This window comes from Hypanus sabinus, chromosome X2 (genome assembly GCF_030144855.1).
Source record: "Hypanus sabinus isolate sHypSab1 chromosome X2, sHypSab1.hap1, whole genome shotgun sequence".
Taxonomy (NCBI): Eukaryota; Metazoa; Chordata; class Chondrichthyes; order Myliobatiformes; family Dasyatidae; genus Hypanus; species Hypanus sabinus.
In genome coordinates this window covers 15,117,153-15,134,552 of record NC_082739.1, presented here as the reverse complement: position 1 = coordinate 15,134,552, position 17,400 = coordinate 15,117,153, and positions in this window count along the sequence as shown.

Genomic DNA, 17,400 nt, shown 5'->3' with positions numbered 1-17,400 from the left:
GCTTATTTTGCAATATAATTGTAACTACATTATGGGGTGGGGTGCATCAAAGGCTTGCTCTATTATAGGAGTCAAACTGGACGCACTGGAGGCTGTGATAGAACAAGGACCCTTGGGAAAATCCCGGCAATTCCGGACTATGCTTCTCACCCTCTGTATGCCACCTTGGCAGAATGGAGCAGCACGTTCAGTAATAGACGAAGACAACAGCGCTGGTCCAAAGAGCGCTATATGAGGCCATTCTTACCCTCGGCCATTAGGCTAATGAGTCAACCTATACCCAGGGATGTGATGACCCCCCCCCCTCCTGTTAGACTGTTCGAGGCAACTTATTTTTTATTCTTTCTTACTTCTCTTCTAATATTTGTACATCTGTGTACTTGTAATGCTACTGTGACACTGTAATTTCCTTTGGGATCAATAAAGTCTCTGTCTATCTATCTAAATTCTAATTCAGGCATAGTCTTGTTAACTTTGTTGGTAATTAAAGATGGTGTGTCCCAGTGCTGAATTAAAAGAGCTCATTGCCCTCAGTATGAGAGAGAGAGAGAGAGTTAGTTGTGTGGTGAACTACATATACCTGTCTGGACATGCCCTCTGCTGACTGCTCCTGTGGCTCCTCCCACGGACCCCGGTATAAAGGCGATTGGGGCCTGAGCCCTGCCCTCAGTCTCCAGGATGTAGTGTGGTGGTCAATTGCTACTTGTTCTTTCTTCCAGTCAATAAAAGCCTATATCTCGCCTCACGTCTCAGAGAGTTATTGATGGTGCATCAATTTTATTGACTGGAAGTTTTAAAACATGGAAAGTATTTTACATCCGGAAAAATTAGACTAGGACCCCCAAACTCCAGAAGTAGCTCTTGCCTTTGAACTCTGGTTTGCATGCTTCCAATCATACTTGGAACAGATTCCAGTGACTGAGCCTGCCACAATGTACAAAATCCTACTATCAAGAGTAAGTCCGAAAGTATATTCCCTTATCAGTTACCTGCCGACCTACCAAGGGGCACTGGATGCCCTCAAAAGACAGTACCTGCAGCCGGTGAACACCGTCTACGCAAAACATCACTTAGCGACGCGGCGGTAGCGACATGACGAGACGAGCGCCGGGTTTCTCCGAGCCCTACAGACACTCGTGCGAACTTGCGACTGCAAAGGACTGACGGTGGAGCAGCATTCGGAGCTCCTGGTAAGAGACGCCTTCGTTACGGGGATCAGGTCAATGTACGTGCGCCAGCAGCTGCTGGAAAATGCCGATTTTACCTTACGCTTGGCAATTGAGACGGCCGACATGCTGGAGGCTGCTCTGCACAACGCTGAATCTGTCCAGCCACGCGATCCCCCACTGGTCCCGTGAACACCTCAGACCCCGCCACCCGCAAGCGAATTCACCGCTGCCACTGCCAGTCGCGAGTCCACGAACTCCCCGAAACCGACCACAGCTGCTGCCAGTTGCAAGTCCGCGCAGTGTTACTTCTGCGGACTCGAAAAGCACCCCCGAAAACACTAACACTGCCCGGCCCGAGAAGCGACCTGCTCCAGCTGTGAAAAGAAGGGCCATTTCACCAAGGTCTGTAAGTCTGAACCATGACCTGGGTCGGGCAGCGCTGTGAGGCATGGGGGCCGCCATCTTGGTCACCGCCATCTTGCCTGCCCGCCTCGTGCGAGGCATGGGGGCCGCCATCTTGCCTGCCCAGATGGGGGCGGCCATCTTTGTCGGCGCCACCTCGCCCTGCCCCCGACCCACCGGGGCTTACCGGGCACCAAGACAGCAGTTCAACTCTGGCCTCCATAACCCTCAACCAAAGCGCCCCACACCAGCTTGCAAGGTCAATGATGGACATCCTGGTGGAGGGGCACAGGACTAGCTGCCTGTTTGACACGGGCAGCACTGAGAGTTTTATTGACCCGGACACAGTGCAACGCTGTGGACTCATGACACGGCCGGTAAGCCAGAGGGTCACCATGGCTTCTGGGTCGCATTCCACAGACATCCGGGTGGGTTGTGTAGCGACATTGGTGGTGCAGGGCACAGAATATCAGAACTTTGCACTACTGGTCATGCCTCAACTGTGCGCACCTGTGCTATTGGGGCTGGACTTCCAGAGCCATCTCGAAAGTGTGACTATGGCATATGATGGGCCCCTCCCACCAATCACTGTCAGAAATCCTCAGTTTTGTGGGACTTCGTCATATACCCCGCTACTGACCACACACACACACCGACCCACACATCCCACCCAGCACCATGCCGACAGCTGCGCTACTGACAACACTTGCAGCCTCTCCCCCCTCAAGGTCCCTCCCCCACCGTTGTTCGCCAACCTGACCCCCGACCTGTAAACCTGTGACAACTAAAAGCAGGAGGTACAGCATGGGGGACAGGGCCTTCATTCAGTCAGAGGTGCAGCGGCTGCTCAGGGAGGGGATCATTGAGCCAAGCTCAAGCCCTTGGAGGTCCCAGGTGGTTGTTGTTCAGACTGGGCAGAAAAATAGGATGGTGGTGGACTATAGTCAAACCATCAATAGGTTCACGCAGCTTGATGAGTACCCCCTACCCCGCATCGCGGATATGGTCAACCAGATTGCTCAGTACAAGGTGTACTCGACAATGGATCTGAAATCCGCTTATCACCAGCTCCCCATCCGCCCAGAGGACCGCCCCTACACCGCCTTTGAGGCGGGCGGCAGGCTCTATCGCTTCCTGCACGTCTCCTTCGGCGTCACGAATGGTGTCTCTGTCTTCCAGAGGGAAATAAACCGGATGATGGACCAGTGCCGACTGAAGGCCACGTTCCCAGATCTGGATAACATCACCATCTGTGGTCACAACTGGTCGGATCACAACGCCAACCTCCAACAATTTTTCCAAATGGCCAAAGCCCTGAACCTTACCTATAACAGGGACAAGTGTGTGTTCGGAACCACCTGACTCGCTATCCTTGGGTATGTCGTGGAGAACGGGGTCATTGGCCCTGATCCCGACTGTATGCGCCCCCTGTTAGAACTCCCTCTTCCCACCACCCTCAAAGCCCTCAGACGGTGCCTGGGCTTCTTTTCCTGTTACGCCCAATGGGTCCCCCATTACACAGACAAGGCCCGCCCCCTGGTCAAGTCTACCACATTTCCCCTCTCTGCCTAGGCCCGCGTGGCCTTCAGCCGCAATAAAGGGGACATTGCCAAAGCAATGATGCATGCGGTGGACGAGACCATTCCCTTCCAAGTAGAGAGTGACGCTTCCGACTTCATGCTTGCTGCTACCCTCAATCAGGCAGTAGCATTCTTTTCTCGTACCCTTCAAGGCCCTGAAATTCGGCACTCCGTGGTGGAAAAAGAAGCCCAGGCCAGGTGGAAGCTATTAGCCACTGGAGGCACTATCTCGCCGGCAAAAGGTTCACCTTGCTGACCAACCAGTGCTCAGTTGCGTTCATGTTCAGCAACCAACAGCGGGGCAAAATCAAAAATGGTAAAATTTTGCGGTGGAGAATAGAACTCTCCACCTACAACTATGATATCCTGTACCAGCCTGGAAGGCTCAATGAGCCCCCTGATGCCCTATCCCGGGGAGCGTGTGCCAGCACACAGCTCGACCGGCAATACGCCCTCCATGCACATCTTTGCCACCCGGGGGTCACCCGATTTTACCATTTTGTGAAAGCCCGGAACCTGCCGTACTCCCTGGAGGACATCAGGACGATGACCAGGGACTGCCAAGTCTGCGCTGAGTGCAAACCGCACTTCTACCGTCCTGAAACGGCGCAACTTGTCAAGGCCACCCGCCCCTTTGAGCGACTGAGTCTTGACTTTAAGGGCCCCCTTCCCTCTGACCGCAATGTCTACATTCTCAACATTATCGACGAGTACTCGCGGTTCCCCTTTGCCATCCCCTGCCCCGATACCACTGCCATGTCCGTCATAAAAGCCCTGCGCCAGCTCTTCACTCTGTTCGGATATCCCTGCTATATCCACAGTGATAGAGGGTCCTCCTTTATGAGTGACAAGCTGCGCCAGTACCTGCTAGCTAGGGGCATTGCTACTAGTCGGACCACGAGTTATAATCCCTGGGGAAATGGACAGGTGGAGAGGGAGAATGCCACAGTGTGGAAGGCCACACTTTTAGCCCTTAAGTCAAAAGGGTTGCCGGTCTCTCGATGGCAGGAGGTCCTCCCCAAGGCATTCCACTCTATCCGCTCCCTGTTATGTATGTCCACCAATGCTACCCCTCACAAGTGACTCTTTTCTTTTCCCAGGAAGTCAGCCAGTGGGACCACCCTACCGGTTTGGCTGACGTCCCCAGGGCCAGTGCTGCTCCGGAAACATGTGAGGAGTAATAAATACTCCCTGCTGGTCGAGAGGGTTCACCTTCTACATGTGAACCCCCAGTATGCCTACATGGTCTTACCTGATGGGCGGGAGGACACGGTCTCCGTCCGTGACCTGGCACCTGCAGGAGCAGCAGACCTCTACCCCGAACACTCCACGGTAACTATGAACTCTGTACTCGAGGTGACACCGCGCACACTGAGCCCTACACAGACTCCTCAGGACACTCCTATACCGGGCGTCTTGCACGCGCATATACCAGGTGCCTCGCACACGCGTGAGGGATCACTGACGCCTAGTGGGCTGACACCTCCAGTTAGGCCAGAACCAGCACAACCACTGTCTTCGGTGCAATCACCACCGGCACCTGTGCAATCACAGCCGGTGCTACGTAGATCGCAGCGACAGATTCGACCACCTGATAGACTTAACCTGTAAATATACTTGTAAGAAACTTCGCCCCATGGGGACTCTCTTTTAAAACAAAGGGGGGGTGAATGTGGTGAACTACATATACCTGTCTGGACATGCCCCCCCCCCGCTGACTGCTCCTGTGGCTCCTCCCACGGACCCCAGTATAAAGGCGATTGGGGCCTGAACCCTGCCCTCAGTCTCCAGGATGTAGTATGGTGGTCAATTGCTGCTTGTTCTTTCTTCCAGTCAATAAAAGCCTATATCTCGCCTCACGTCTCAGAGAGTTATTGATGGCGCATCAGGTTGCCAGGATACAAGGGACAAAAATCAGTACAGAGCTATTATTGTGTTTTCTGGTAGATATCTCTTTGCAAATATTGGCAGTTTCTTTTCACTAATTTTTGTAAGTTTGGTTTTTGGTGCACCTAATAGCCTTGCACTAAGGTGCTAAGCAATTCCAGCCATCATTCCGTTGGTCATAGCCCACGTATCTAACAACGTGCAAACTCCACACAGAGAGCACCGGAGCAGGAGTGTGAGGAGAAGCTCTACTAGCTGTGGCACTGTTCTGTGACCTCACCTCACCATTGATGGCAGGGATTCTCATATCACAAATTCTCCAGATAATCCATTTTCCTTTAAAAGTCCTCAAGACCCACCTCTAGGTCTCTCTTCCCCTGCCTTACACTGTGATAAAATTTTTGAGACTGAGGTAGTTTCATTAGATACACTTAAAAAGTATGTGGACATGTATATGGCTGTCAAAAATTTAGATGGGTATGGGCCAAGTGCTGGGAAATGGGATTTGCTTAAACATAAAGCTTCGGCAGCATGGACACATATGGGCAAAAAAAAAACCTTTTTTCATATGGTTCAGATTCTACAATACCTTGCAGGTATACAGAGAGATATGAGTGGCTTGATTTAAGAGATGCAGGAAGCAAACATGTTTAAGGTAATTACAAATTCAAAGTGAAGCCTTGTATAAACTATCCAACAGAGAATGTTTCTCCAGGCTAGTGTACAGTGGTGGCAACATGGTTAAATCACCAGGCCTACATGCCCAGAGGTGTGAACCAACAATCCCAAGTTTTAAAGTTCAATCTCATCATGGCTGTTGTGAAATTAAAACAGCAACAACTAGCCTGAGGAATGGTGTTCATGAGACATCAGATCGGCATAAAAGCTCACTAGGAGGCCATCTGTGGAGGAAATCTCTCATTCTTACTCACTCCAGTCCATATGCAATTCCAGATCTGCATTTTAACTTAAATGTCCTTGCAAGCTACTCCGTTGTACCATAATAGCTACTTTAAGGCAGAAACAAAAGCTCAGGTGGACTAAACTATATTCACGAATGCTCCAAGTTAGAACACCATAAAGTTGCTCTCAGCCCAGTCCGTAAGACCATAAGATATAGGAGCAGAATTAGGCCATTTGGCCCATCGAGTCTGCTCCACCATTTCATCATGGCTGATCCAATTTTTCTCTCAGCCCCAGTCTCCTGCCTTCTCCCCGTATCCCTTCATGCCTTGACCAATCAAGAATCTATCAACCTCTGCCTTAAATATACATAAAGACTTGGTCTCCACAGTGATGCACCATCAATAACTCTTGGGGACGTGAGGCGAGATATAGGCTCTTATTGGCTGGAAGAAAGGACAAGCAGCAATTGACCACCAGACTGCATCCTGGAGACTGAGGCCGGGGCGGTGTCCCCAATCGCTTTTATACCGGGGTCCGTGGGAGGAGTCACAGGAGCAGTCAGTGAGGGGGGGGGGGGGGCATGTCCAGACAGGTATATGTAGTTCACCACACACAGCCAACCTTGTAAGGTTGTCTTCCCCAGTTTTTAGTGGTTGGTGCCTCAATCTGCAACAGCCTGATGTGGTTGTACCTTCAGATAATGTGCTCTGTCATAGTAAGCATGAATATATTCTCTCTTTCTGTAGTTCAGACCCATCAGAAGGGACTCACAGTGGTAACACCCTGGGAGCCACAGCAGTACCCCTGGGATTCTTCAACATTGACTGAGCTCCAGGAAATCTCATGGCATCAGGTCAAACACAGGCAAGGAAGCATTCTCACACAGCCACAGGACCAGGTCAACAGTCTAGCAAGGAAGTCAAGAAAGATACAAGAATTGGATAGGAATGGGAATAAACGTGTTAGTTTTGAGAAATACATGCAATTTGACACAAAATATGTCAGACCTCAAACCACAGCAAATTCTCTAACCCACTTCCAATGCATGATGGTTTCTCAGCTAGACTTTCTGTTTGTTTAGTAACAACCGATGTAGGCTGTTTTGCTCCTTTCTAAGTTGTCTCCAGCACTCCCTTTACTCGATACTTCAAGGAGACCCCTTGTCCAGATACTCCAACCTATTCCCATTACTTCAATAACCAGCATTTTGGTCACTTTGCCCGTAATTGCTGCAAAGAAACAGCAGTAATCTAACCTGAAGAAGGGTCTCAGCCTGAAACATCTACTCTTTTCCATACTGTAGATGCTGCCTGGCCTGCTGAGCTCCTCCAGCACTTTGTGTGTTTTGCTACGGATTTCCGACGTCTACAGATTTTCTCGTGTTCGTAACCTAACCTTCTTCAGTTGTCCCCTATCTCAGTTCTACTCTCACTCTCAGTCACTTTGCCCTGCTCCCCATCTGTAATATGGGTTTGCATTTAATGGAAGGAGACAATGCAGGGACTGGTCTGGCCATGGACTACACAAGATATTTTTCAAATGAGCTACTAAGATATTACTCTGGGATGGCATTCATTTTACCCAAAAGAGCCAACTGACACACCACTCACTTTTCCTGGAAGTTATCCAGGTTTTTAAGCAAGGCTGCTCTCCTGGATGATGCTCACACTGTAGAGTTTTCTTTTCAACAGCAGTCTGGATGGTTTATATCCAAGGAAGTTAATGTCCAGTTCCTACCAGACTCAGGTTAACGATGGCAAGTTTCCAACCTAGCTCTTCTGTAGCAGCTACTTCCTACCCGCCCATGTCGTCCAGCTCAAGGCCAGCAGGATAAGAAAATATATAAACTGTAAATATCTGTCAACTCATTAGAAATCTGCCAAAGCCATTTAAATGCTCCGCCGCACGAAAACATGTTGATTTTTATTAAAGCCCTTAATCTAGTAAAACCGTCCAAGCTTTCACAAGAGCATTTTTAAACATAATTGACACTGAACCACATATGGAGGTATCATGGAGCTCCCTGTCCAAGATTTGTTACATGAATATATTCCTAACATCCTAAACTATTGATAAGAATGGTTAAGATAGAAAATACAGCATATGATTTCTAAGTTTATGAATCAATACCATTACTATTGACTCACTTAGAGTGCATCCACCTGAAGTCAACCAGGGGATTCTATTGTCAGGCAAAAGAACACTCAGTGAGAAATGAGCATGGTCCATTAATATGGATTTTTGACTCATCTTCTATTTCTTTATCAGTTGGGAAGCGAAGGAAGTGAAGCTAGCTTCAGAAGAGAAACGCGACAAACAAAACGCCAATCAGAAGCAAATGGCACCAAATTGGATAGGATTCTCTGAATGCACCAAGTGAACAACACAAAGGAAATAAAATCTAACCTATAATCAAATATGAATAAAACAATATTCACCTGAAGTAGAAAGTTGAAAAATAGATTTAAATCAGAGATCACTAGAGTGACAAGGCAAGGGAGAGGGGGCATAGACTGAGTTCCGAAAGTTTGTCCATAAGGACAGATGGTATCTCAGTCATAACCATTGTTTCAGAATCAGAATCAGATTTAATATCACTGCCATATGCTGTGAAATTTGTTAACTTTGCAGCAGCAGTTCAATGCAATACATAATAACACAGAGAGAAAAAACTGAATGACAGTAAATATATTTATAATTAAATAGTTAAATTGAATATGTAGTGCAAAAATAGAATTTAAAAAATAGTGAGATAGTGCTCATGGGTTCAACGTCCATTCAGAAATCTGAGTGGAAGAAGAGGGGAAGAAGCTGTTCCTGAATCATTGAGTGTGTGCCTTCAGGCTCCTGTACCTCCTTCCTGATGGCAGAGGGGAAGAAGCTGTTCCTGAATCATTGAGTGTGTGTCTTCAGGCTCCTGTACCTCCTCCCTGATGGCAGAGGGGAAGAAGCTGTTCCTGAATCATTGAGTGTGTGCCTTCAGGCTCCTGTACCTCCTTCCTGATGGCAGAGGGGAAGAAGCTGTTCCTGAATCATTGAGTGTGTGTCTTCAGGCTCCTGTACCTCCTCCCTGATGGCAGAGGGGAAGAAGCTGTTCCTGAATCATTGAGTGTGTGCCTTCAGGCTCCTGTACCTCCTTCCTGATGGCAGAGGGGAAGAAGCTGTTCCTGAATCATTGAGTGTGTGTCTTCAGGCTCCTGTACCTCCTCCCTGATGGCAGAGGGGAAGAAGCTGTTCCTGAATCGTTGAGTGTGTGTCTTCAGGCTTCTGTACCCCCTCCCTGATGGCAGAGGGGAAGAAGCTGTTCCTGAATCATTGAGTGTGTGTCTTCAGGCTCCTGTACCTCCTTCCTGATGGCAGAGGGGAAGAAGCTGTTCCTGAATCATTGAGTGTGTGTCTTCAGGCTCCTGTACCTCCTCCCTGATGGCAGAGGGGAAGAAGCTGTTCCTGAATCATTGAGTGTGTGTCTTCAGGCTCCTGTACCTCCTCCCTGATGGCAGAGGGGAAGAAGCTGTTCCTGAATCGTTGAGTGTGTGCCTTCAGGCTCCTGTACCTCCTTCCTGATGGCGGAGGGGAAGAAGCTGTTCCTGAATCATTGAGTGTGTGTCTTCAGGCTCCTGTACCTCCTCCCTGATGGCAGAGGGGAAGAAGCTGTTCCTGAATTGCTGAGTGTGTGTCTTCAGGCTCCTGTACCTCCTCCCTGATGGCAGAGGGGAAGAAGCTGTTCCTGAATCATTGAGTGTGTGCCTTCAGGCTCCTGTACCTCCTCCCTGATGGTAGCAATAAAAGCAGGACATGTTCTGGGTGATAGGGGATGTCACTGTCTTGAGGCATCACTCCTTGAAGATTACCTGGATACTACTGAGTCCAGTGTCCATGATGGAGCTGACTAATTTTACAACTCTCTGCAGCATACTTTGATCCTGCACAGTAGCAGCCCTCTCACGCTGCACCCATACCAGAAAGAGGTGCAGCCAGTTAGAATGCTCTCCACGGCACTTCTGTGGAAATTTGTGAGTGTTTTAGGTGACATACCAAATCTCCTCAAACTCCTGATGAAGTATAGCCTCTGTCTAACTCTGTCACCCAGTATGTTACCTGGGTTTCAGCACTTAAGTTACAGAGAAAAGTTGAACAAGTTAGGTCTCTATTCATTGGAGCATAGAAGGTTGAGGGGGGATTTGATCGAGGTATTTAAAATTTTGAGAGGGATAGATAGAGTTGACGTGAATAGGCTGTTTCCATTGAGAGTAGGGGAGATTCAAACGAGAGGACATGATTTGAGAGTTGGGGGCAGAAGTTTAAGGGAAACACAAGGGGGTATTTCTTTACTCAGAGAGTGATAGCTGTGTGGAATGAGCTTCCTGTAGAAGTAGTAGAGGCCAGTTCAGTTGTGTCATTTAAGGTAAAATTGGATAGGTATATGGACAGGAAAGGAGTGGAGGGTTATGGGCTGAGTGCAGGTAGGTGGGACTAGGTGAGATTAAGAGTTTGGCACGGACTAGGAGGGCCGAGATGGCCTGTTTCCGTGCTGTGATTGTTATATGGTTATATGGTTATATGGTCTTCACACACAATCTTTAACATGACAAGTTATCATTGCACTTAAATACATTGGCACATACTAACACATATGAACAACGATAAAATTGAAGACTTTATTACATCAATAACTAACTTGAAGCACATGTACCCTTGTACCTTAGATCAGAGCATATTTTAGAGAGTTTTATTAATTTTATAGAGTTAGGCACCAAGTAAAAATCCAGCCTTGTATCTGAACTGTGCACAGATTACATAATTAAAATAGATGAAAGACATGTCCATATTCGCATCCCACAGAGATTCAATGTGCATAGTTTATGTTTCAAACTGCATGCTTCCAAAAGCTGAGCTCCCTTAATTTAATTTGAAGGCAGGCTAAACTTTTCCAAATTAACACTGATATCAGGGATCCTGTTTTACTACAATGACACTGTATTTGAGCAAACTAATATCAGCACCCCTTCCGGCCCCCATCTCCAGCACTGAGGTCTTAGTTACAGTCTGATCCAACAGGCACGTTGCCTAACACAAGACACCTTGAAGCAGACACTATTCCAAGTTCTGCTAAAGGAAGAGATTACCAGGTGGACATAGAAAATTATTCAAAGATATACCCAAAGCATCCTTAAGGCATTGCAAATCCTGCCCCTTCACAGATTCTCAGGAATCAAACTTCAAGTATATTGTTGTCATAGGTACACAATAGGGTGGCATGGTAGCGTAGTGGTAGCACAACACTGGACAGTACCAGTGACCTGGGTTCAATTTCCGCTGTTGTCTGTAAGGATTTTGTATGTTCTCCCTGAAGAATGCATGAGTTTCCTCCAGATGCTCTGGTTTCCTCCCACAGTCCAAAGACGTACCAGTTGGTAGGTTAATTGGTCATTGTAAATTGTCCTGTGGTTAGGCCAGGGTTAACTTGGGGGTTGCTGAGTGACACGGCTCTTAGGGCCAGAAGGGCCTACTTCTAAGGTGTATCTCAATAAGTAAATAAATAAACCCGAGTATAAATGCCATAACACAGTATTCTACAAGACAAGGACAAAGATATACTGACATTAACTGAAGTTATACATTACCTACACAAGTACAAAATAAACATAACACTGATCTTTGATTCATGATCGCTGAAAGCGAAGATGGACCATTCACAATCCTTTCAAGAATCGTGTCGTGAATCAGGGCACCCGGAAGCCTAATGTAAATGGTGGAAGGAGTGGATCAATTCACAAGCTACTCATCTGCCTACCTGTACCACTGCCATGCTTTCCATATTGGCTTGAGAATCAGAATAGAAGCAAGTCAGCCTCAATTCCAAGCAAGTTCTTGGAAGAAGATGTTCTGTTTTAACATGTCTTTATTAGCTAGTTGCTTGAAAAGTGGTATTTTAACTTGTTTTTACATTGTACCTGTTTAATACAAAATCCTGACCTGACTTCAGAGTGTCATGTTTGGTTAATGTTACAAAGGCATAGAGTCCCCCTCCAAAGCTGTCACCCAGTATCTGGGAGCCTGGACGTCAGCTATTCCAGAAGCTTCTGTGTCAGCGGTGAAACCAGTAGTAATCAAGGTGCCCCAGCACCGTTACCTGACAAATGTGGAAGAATCACAATGAGATTCCAGGTTGGTTAAGATAGGTAGTGCAATGGTGAATCAGGTGCATGCAGAGAGGCATAGAGACCCGTCTTTGGACTCTGTTGTCTCGGTGGTCATACAAGTAACTATAGCATTGGAGTTTCTCCTCAGATTCACCTTAAATACAACAGAAAAGTGATATTCCAGGCTGATTAAGTGGCAGTTGGGTGGGATGAACAGCAAAAACTTTCGCCTGCTATCTCAAGCTCTGTCATACCTCTGGTTGCCCAAGGACCTTGACCAAGCAATATGCATCTGGAAATATAGGGCACAATCCACCCTCTCATGTGGTTTCCCCCAGCTTCAGTCACAATTCTTGAGAGACCTTCAGAAGTTCATCTGTTTTACTATTCCGACAATTTAAATGTCTATTCTGTGTTACTTCTCCAACATCTCCAACTCTGCCTTTTAGTTACATGGAGACAAACATCTGAGCTATATCAATAAGTTAACCTAGAAAATTCACAATGTTAAATCCAATTTAAGACTATGAAATATAGGAGTAGTGTAAAAGCTACTGAAAAAGTTCATTGCAGGTAAAGAATAAAGTGCAAGTGCAGGTAGTGAGGCCAGGAATCCATCTTAATTTGCAGGCTGAGTCGGTGGTGAGGAAGGCAAATGTGGTGTTTGCATTCATTTCAAGAGGACTAGAATTTAAAAGCAAGGATGTAATGTTGAGACTTTGTAAAGCATCTGTGAGGTCATATTTTAGAAAGAATGTGCTGAAACTGGAGAGGGTCCAGAGGAGATTTACGAAAATTATTCCAGGATTGAGTGGTTTGTCATATAGAGAGTGTTTGATGGTTGTAGGCCTGTATTCACTAGAATTCAGAGGAATGAGGGGTGACCTCATTGAAACCTATCGAATGGTGAAAGACCTTGATAGAGTGGATGTGGAGAGGATGTTTCCTATGGTTGGACAGTCTAGGACCAGAGGGAGCAGCCTCAGAATGGAGGGGCATTGGTTTAGAACAGAGATGAGGAGGAGTTTCTTCAACCAGAAAGTAGTGAATCTATGTAATTCTTTGCCACAGGCAGCTGTGGAGGCCTACTCTGTATGTATATTTAAGACAGAGGTTGATAGATTCTTGATTAGTCAGAGCATGAAGGGATATAGGGAGAAGGGAGGAGATTGGGACTGAGAGGAAATTTGGATCAGCCATGATGAAATAGCAGAGCAGACTTGGTGGGCCAAATGGTCTAATTCTGCTTCTATATCTTATGGTCTTATCGTAACAGAGGGTCATTGAAAAGTCTGTTAACAGTGGGAAAGAAGCTGAGCTGATGGTTTGGGCTTTTGTAACTTCTGCTTGATGAGAGAGGGGAGAAGAGAGAATATTTGGGATGGGTGGAGTCTTTAATTATATTGGCCACTTTACTGAGGCATTGGGAAGCATAGACAGAGTCCATAGAAGGGAGGCTAGTTCCTGTGATGTATTGAGCTGTGTCCACAACTCTCTTTAGTTTCTTGCAGTCATATGCAGAGCAGTTGCTATAGCAGGCCGTTATACACCCAGACAGAACACTTTCCAAAAGACCATAAGACAATTAGTCATAGGGGCAGAATTAGGTCATTCAGCCCATCAAGTCTGCTCCACTATTCCTTCATGGCTGATCCATTTTCCTCTCAATCCCATTCTCCTGGAACCTATCAACCTCCGCCTTTAATACACCCGATGACCAGGCCTCCACAGCTGCCTGTGCCAACAAATTCCACAGATTCACCACCCTCTGGCTAAAGAAATTCCTCCTCATTTCTGTTCTAAATGGATGTCCCTCTATTCTGAGGCTGTGTCTTCTGGTCTTAGACTCCCCTGTGATAGGAACCATCCTCACCACATGCACTCTGTTCAGGCCTTTCAACATTCGTTAGGTTTCAATAAGATCCTGCCTCATTCTTCAGAATTTCAGAGAGTACAGGCCAGAGCCATCAATCAGTACTGATATGGTAACCCTTTCATTCCTGGAATCATTCTTCTGAACCTTCTTTAAACCCTGTCCAATTTTCCCTTGAGGAAACCATGCTGACTTCGGCCTATTTTATCATGTGCCTCCAAGTTTTCTGAAACCTCATCCTCAACAATCAACTCCAACATCTTCCCAACCACTGAGGTCAGACTAAGTGATCTATAATTTCCTTTCTTCTGCCTCTCTCCCTTCTTGAAGGGTGGAGTGACGTTTGCAATTTTCCAGTCCTCAGGAACCATGTCAGAATCTATTGATTCTTGAAAGATTATTACTAATACCTCCACAATCTCTTTAGCCACATCTTTCTGAACCTTCAGGTGTAGTCCATTTGGTCCAGGTGATTAATCTACCACCAGACCTTTCAGTTTCCCAAGCATCTTCTCCCTAATAATGGCAACTTCACTCATTTCTGCCCCCTGACACTCTCAAACTTCTGGCACACTGCTAGTGTCTTCCACAGTGAAGACTGATTCCAGACATTGCTGCTTTGCCATCATCCCTGCTAGTGTTCCCTTCCAATCATCCTTTATCTGGAATTCAATAACCATAATTTGTAGGCTATTATGTACAATCAGGAAAAATCAGGCTAAAATGCAATGGCATTAGAGAAATTTATCAACTACCTTTGTCTTAATCTCCCCTCCTCCTCTCTTCACAGTAATGATGATAACTTATTTTCACTGGTGGAGCTGAATGATATTCACAGCAGAGTGAATCTTCAATCTGAACAAAACTCAAACCAACATTGCCTCCTATAACCATGCAGTGAAATCCCAGCTTTCAGAGCTGGGACATGAAGTCACATCATTACAGGTAGGCTCACCCTGCAGGCAAGATTGGAGCCATAAGTTAACTTGGGCTGCTAAGGAGTAAGTAGAATCTCAACATGAGCTCATTAATGTGAGAGACAAGATCAGTTTCTGTGCAAATAAATATACCAAGATCCTCATTTGTATAAAGTAAACATTCTTCAGATTGTCACATAAATTGTTCTTGGTTGAAAAGTAGCTCAAAAGAGAAATATAAACTTACATTGAGATTATTCTGCACTGGAGGCATTAGGTAGAAATCTATTTACAACAAAATCTGCTTATAAATTCCAAGCACTGCAAAGAATAATAGAGAGCAGGGAACCTTTATTGAATTATTATCCAATGCAGAAGTTCAGAAAGCATCAATGATAGCAAACGAGACAGGCAAGTATTGTTGACATCATCTAAATCCTCAGACTTAGGCTGCGGATTTGAAATCAGTCTTGCAATTGTGCAGTGGTGTGTAATTTCCTCATTGCTGTTATTGCTGCATCCCTGTGATGTGGGCCATTGTAAGCGTGCTTACAAAAGTAAAAGGGTTCCCATTGCCCTTCTGGCACAGCTACATTGGTGGAATGGGATCAGCTCCAAGGAACTTCCTCTACATCATTTTGACAGGGATACTTTAAAACCAAGAAGCTTTACAACATTTTTTCTATGCTTTTTTCAGGCTTCCGTTTTCTTTCATATTAAACAGAGTTAGAATTGATAGTTATAACCAGAACTGCTCTTTCAAAAAGATGGCTTTGGGTCAATATAAGGGAGGGAATGGCATGCGGGCAGGAGAATACAGGGAACGGCTTGAGAAGAAAAGAATGTTAGAGGATGTGAGTGTGTGAAGGAAGAGCGCAGTACACACTTTATTCTAAGACACAAGAGATTCTGCAGATGTTGGAGCAACACACATAAAATGCTGGAGGAATTCAGCCAGTCAGGCAGCATCTATGGAGGGAAATAAACACTTCATCAGAATATTTTATACATGCAACTCCTTACCTGTTTTTATATTTCATGTGTTAGATCAAATCAAATTATGCAGGGAAGAAACAGCAGTTATTAGCTGCGGATGAAATCCAGAAGAATTTCCAACTTAGCAAATACTATAATCCTGGAGCATGATCTCCTCAGTTCTAAAATAGCATTATTCTGCATGGCTATTCTTGAGCACATTGTCCAAAGACACATAAAACTGCTTTGTACACTAATGCTTATGTCTCTTTTCCATTGCCCACATGTGTTCACTTGCACAGCAGTAGTTTATCTATGTGCATGGTGAGCTTGTCAAATTATACTCTACGGTCACATTGAAGGTTAGCTGAAGGTACTGGAATCTCACCAGTGATGTTAATGGTATTGATGCGTAAGCTGACACCAGGTTCTGATGAACAATCATTAATGATCAGATGTTCCTGCTATCGTTGCTATGCTGGTATGAGTTGTATCAAGTCAATGCAATGATACCTCAGGCAATTTTCCAGTCAGGATGGATTCAGAGAGAAGAATTTGGCAGCGTTAGTGCTCATTTTGGATCATGTAAAAAGTTCCTTTACTGCTCCAAATTAATTTCACTTTACGATGCAGCAGTGTAGGGCGAAATGCATGTTGGGGAGAATTTTTGTTCAGACGTCGTACAGTGACATCAGCTGAAAGGTTATGTTATTAATCATCTTTGCAATGCTGATTGGATGTTCGCAAAGGCACTTGGGACCCGACAGAACAGTTCAACAGCATCTGGGCTCTCTATCTGCCCCTCCTAAAGGGGTCATCAGCCACTTACCGACTAATTGCTGGTTGATTTCTTCCAGCTGTTTCCATGGCAACAGGTGCCTGATACTTCAATTTATAAAAGTTTACAGAGAGTGGTGGTTTCTGACAGAATACTTTTGGACTTTTCGAGACCAAAAGGGCTTCTGGGGTGCCTAGGGGCGACTCGAGTAGCAGCAATACTCTCAATGGATATGATTAAATATTCTCGTTTCAGCCTGATAACAGCTAAAAAGCACAACTGCTTCCAAGGTCAGTACAGTCAACAAAGATGTCTTAATGTGTTTAAATGAACTATTACTGCTTAAAACTGACAGAAACAACTCTGACTGTGGATGGAAGAGCCCTTGGAGGATTCATGGCTGTAGATTGGGGTTAGAACTGCGTTTAAGGACTATCGACTATATTGCTGGAAAACGTGCAGACTCTGGTGAATAAAATCGATGATCTCAGAGCTAGGGTGCTGAATCAGAGGGACAATAGGACTGTGTGGGCTTCTTTCCCCCACAGAATCCTGGTAAACCCCTTCCATACTGGATGCAGCGATTCAGATTAACGGGTTTACTATACACCGTCAGGACAGATCTATAGAGGCTCTCAAAAGCAGAGGTGGAGGAGTATGCCTCTTGATCAACTTTTCTAGGTGCACAAATATATCAGTACTGTCCCACTTCTGCACACAAGACCTGGAATATCTAGCAGGAAAAGTGCCATCCTTTTTACCTACCACGT